The 5,000-nt window shown below is 39.4% G+C and overlaps 1 protein-coding gene across 1 annotated transcript in view; it reads left to right on the top strand.

Annotated features, from left to right (window-relative positions):
• The window catches only part of LOC113821545 (maltase-glucoamylase-like), a gene marked incomplete in the record, with an annotated part of 124,496 nt that overhangs the window by 81,256 nt on the left and 38,240 nt on the right, over positions 1–5,000 (top strand).

Genomic DNA, 5,000 nt, shown 5'->3' on the forward strand with positions numbered 1-5,000 from the left:
CTGGGATTCGGGTTGGGATGCGCATGTCTTGAGAAGAGATGAGTGAAGTGACTGGGATTCGGGTTGGGATGCGCATGTCTTGAGAAGAGGTGAGTGAGGTGACTGGGATTCGGGTTGGGATGCGCATGTCTTGAGAAGAGATGAGTGAAGTGACTGGGATTCGGGTTGGGATGCGCATGTCTTGAGAAGAGGTGAGTGAAGTGACTGGGATTCGGATTGGGATGCGCATGTCTTGAGAAGAGGTGAGTGAAGTGACTGGGATTTAGGTTGGGATGTGCATGTCTTGAGAAGAGATGAGTGAAGTGACTGGGATTCGGGTTGGGATGCGCATGTCTTGAGAAGAGATGAGTGAGGTGACTGGGATTCGGGTTGGGATGCGCATGTCTTGAGAAGAGGTGAGTGAAGTGACGGTTTTCGGGTGTGATGTAGAGCATGTCTTGAGAAGAGGTGAGTGAAGTGACTCGGATTTCCTTGGTGATGTGCATGTCTTGAGTTGAGATAAGTGGTGAGATGACTGGGATTCAGGTTGGGATGTGCATGTCTTGAGAAGAGATGAGTGAAGTGACTGGGATTCGGGTTGGGATGCGCATGTCTTGAGAAGAGGTGAGTGAAGTGACTGGGATTCGGGTTGGGATGCGCATGTCTTGAGAAGAGGTGAGTGAAGTGACTGGGATTCGGGTTGGGATGCGCATGTCTTGAGAAGAGGTGAGTGAAGTGACTGGGATTTCCGTTGTGATGTGCATGTCTTTAGAAGAGATGAGTGAAGTGACTGGGATTTCGGGTGTGATGTGCATGTCATGAGTAACGGTGATTGGTGAAGTGACTGGGATTTCGGTTGTGATGTTCATGTCTTGAGAAGAGATGAGTGAAGTGAGTGGGATTTCGGGTGTGATGAGTGGTGAAGTGACTCGGATTTCCGTTGTGATGTAGAGCATGTCTTGAGAAGAGATGAGCGAAGTGACTGGGATTTCCGTTGTGATGTAGAGCATGTCTTGAGAAGAGATGAGCGAAGTGACTGGGATTTCGGGTGTAATGTAGAGCATGTCTTGAGTAAAGATAAGTGGTGTAGTGACTGGGATTTCGGTTGAGATGAGTTGATGAGATGACTGGGATTTCGCTTGTGATGTTGCGCATGTCTTAAGTCGAGCCAAGTGAAGTGACTCTGGAATTTCCCCTGTGGTGTACATGTCTTGAGTACTGAGTGCAATGAAAATGTTGCAAATGTTAGAGGAATTACGTGTTAATCTAGGCCTTAGTGTTTTTTTTTTACTTAGTGAGTTTTTTTTTACTTAGTGTTTTTTTTTTTACTTAGTGTTTTTTTTTTTATTTAGTGTTTTTTTTTTTACTTAGTGTTTTTTTTTACTTGGTGTTTTTTTTTTTTACTTAGTGAGTTTTTTTTTACTTAGTGTTTTTTTTTAAATCATATATTACTTTATCTTAATTAGATGGCGGTTGAGATAATTGATACGCTTATTATAATTAAGGCTATGTAGAGTCTCCATTATGATTTTAGATTTTGTCTTGATTAATGAACAGTTAATTAGAATAATGACTATGCTAATTGTATTATGAATATGTATGATCTTTGGTAAGATTTATGAATTTTAGGATGATATATAGACGCCACCTTCAATTATGTGACTTAATTAATGAGTACGTTGATGATAATGATATGTTAATTATAGTACAAGTTTATAGAGATTTTAGCATGATTTTGGTTTTGCGTTTTAGAAGTTAGATTATGTTTATGTTTGTTAAGTGATCGATCGAATGACTTAATTAATTGTTATTAAGGTAAAAAAATTGCTGATTAGATTACAACAAAATGAAATGATCTGTATTCCTAATTAATGGTAGTTCAGTAACTAAGGATTATTATTATTCATTTATATGATTTATTTATTATTTATATGAGGATTATTATTATTATCTAATATGTCGAATCTTAACCGTAGTATTTCAATTAGTTGTCTGTCTAACACGTACCTGAGTTGCCATTTGAATTCGTGTAATTACCTAGTGATTAGCAACGACATTAATTGCCTTGCTAGATATTACATCATTCAAGACATGGACGTGCTTGCCTTGACTCTGTGCAAGAAGTTATTAGTAAAATGATTTGGTGTTTTCTTCGTCTAACTTCTACTGTTTTTTTTTCTTGTTTTTTTTTTCTCTTTCTTTTTTGGTTTGTTTTTATTTGGTTTGTCTTCGTGTGTATTCTAACGTCTTCTTCTGTTTTTCTTGTTTTCTTTTTTTTATGTTTCTCTTTCTTTTTTGGTTTGTTTTTATTTGGTTTGTCTTCGTGTGTATTCTAACGTCTTCTTCTGTTTTTCTTGTTTTTTTATTTTTATTTTTCTCTTTCTTTTTTGGTCTGTTTTTCTTGGTTTGTCTTCGTGTGTATTCTAACGTCTTCTTCTGTTTTTCTTGTTTTTTTTTCTTTCTTTCTTTTTTGGTTTGTTTTTTCTTGGTTTGTCTTCGTGTGTATTCTAACGTCTTCTTCTGTTTTTCTTGTTTTTTTCTTTTTTCTCTTTCTTTTTTTGGTTTGTTTTTTCTTGGTTAGTCTTCGTGTGTGTATTCTAACGTCTTCTTCTGTTTTCTTGTTTTTATTTTTTATTTTTCTCTTTCTTTTTTGGTCTGTTTTTCTTGGTTTCTCTTCGTGTGTATTGTTACGTCTTCTTCTGTTTTTCTTGTTTTTTTTCTTTTTCTCTTTCTTTTTTGGTTTGTTTTTCTTGGTTTGTCTTCGTGTGTATTATGTTTTGTTTCCGGTTTCTGTTGTGTGAAGTTTAACATGTAAATTCAATGCTTTAAGTTTTCTTTTATTCTGTCTATCTATTCGTTAGCCTTTCCTATCTCTCTGTCTATCTATTCGTTAGCTTTTCCTATCTCTCTGTCTATCTATTCGTTAGCCTTTCCTATCTCTCTGTCTATCTATTCGTTAGCTTTTCCTATCTCTCTGTCTATCTATTCGTTAGCCTTTCCTATCTCTCTGTCTATCTTTTCCTATCTCTCTGTCTATCTATTCGTTAGCCTTTCCTATCTCTCTGTCTATCTATTCGTTAGCTTTTCCTATCTCTCTGTCTATCTATTCGTTAGCCTTTCCTATCTCTCTGTCTATCTATTCGTTAGCTTTTCCTATCTCTCTGTCTATCTATTCATTAGCCTTTCCTATCTCTCTGTCTATCTATTCGTTAGCCTTTCCTATCTCTCTGTCCATCTCTTCTTCTCTGTCTATTTTTTTCTCTCTCTCTCTTCTTCTCTGTCTATCTTTTTCTCTCTGTCTACCTTTTTTTCTCTGTTTGTCAGTCTGTCTGGCTTTTTTTTCTCTGGTCATATTTCTCTGTTTATCAATATTTCTCCATCTCCCTCTTGCTTTATCCGTTTCTTTCTGTGTTTGCCTTTCCCCGTCTTTCTTAAGGTCTATTCCGCTCTTTCTCTTTATAATTCTCTCCTGTTTTCTGTTTAGCAGGTTGTTCCTTTTCGATCCTGTTTATTTATTTATTTTTAATTAATCAATTAATTGTTTTGTTATTTATTTATGTTTGTTTCCGTCTCCCATTCTTTTATTTTTTCATTTTTATCGTTTCCTCCTTTTTGTCATTAACCCTCTTCTCATATTTATTTTTCTCTCTGATATCCTTCACATTACCTTTTCATAATAATTTTTATAATTTTCATTTTTTTCTCTCTCTTCCCTTCTATATCAATTATTTCCTCCCGTTCTCTCTTTCCTTTTCTTTCTCACACATTTTCATATTAAAAAACTTAGAGGAAAGTTTGATATTAAAATTCCTAAGTCAAATCCAAGAAATTTTATTCGACATAACTTTTTCTGTAGATTTAATATGGATGTTTGCATTCATTTTTTTTTTTATATATATTCATCAGTTCCTCAGCATCACCACCACCACGCTTGCCACCACAATCACGCCAGCATCCTCACTACCACATTTATTACCACCATCAACATCACTCAACACTCATCACCATCAACATCACCCCACACACATTACCACCATCAACATCACCCCACACTCATTATCACCATCAACATCACACCACACTCATTATCACCATCAACATCACACCACACTCATCACCATCAACATCACACCACACTCATTACCACCATCAACATCATACCCTCAACAACCTTACCACCACACCCATCACCACCAACCCATCACCATCAGCTCCTCTTTACACCCATTACCACCAACCCATCACCATCAACTCCCTCACCATACACCCATCACCACCAGCCCATCACCATCAGCTCCCTCACCACCACACCCATCACCACCAACCCTCACCATCAGCTCCCTCACCACCACACCCGTACCACCAACCCATCACCATCAGCTCCCTCACCACCACACCCATTACCACCAACCCATCACCATCAACTCCCTCACCACCACACCCATTACCACCAACCCATCACCATCAGCTCCCTCACCACCACACCCATCACCACCAACCCATCACCATCAGCTCCACCTCACCACCACACCCGTACCACCAACCCATCACCATCAACTCCCTCCTGCCCACCCATTACCACCAACCCATCACCATCAGCTCCCTCACCACCACCCTCCCCACCAACCCATCACCATCAGCTCCCTCACCACCACACCCATCACCACCAACCCATCACCATCAGCTCCCTCACCACCACACCCATTACCACCAACCCATCACCATCAACTCCCTCACCAACACACCCATTACCACCAACCCATCACCATCAACTCCCTCACCACCACACCCATTACCACCATCAACATCACCCACACTCATTACCATCAGCTCCATCACCACCACACACCATTACCACCAACCCATCACCTCAAGCTCCCTCACCACCACACCCAGTACTGCCAACCCATCACCATCAGCTCCCTCACCACCACACCCATCACCACCAACCCATCACCATCAGCTCCCTCACCACCACAACCATTACCACCAACCCATCACCATCAGCTCCCTCACCACCA

Source organism: Penaeus vannamei, chromosome 29, assembly GCF_042767895.1.
Source record: "Penaeus vannamei isolate JL-2024 chromosome 29, ASM4276789v1, whole genome shotgun sequence".
Taxonomy (NCBI): Eukaryota; Metazoa; Arthropoda; class Malacostraca; order Decapoda; family Penaeidae; genus Penaeus; species Penaeus vannamei.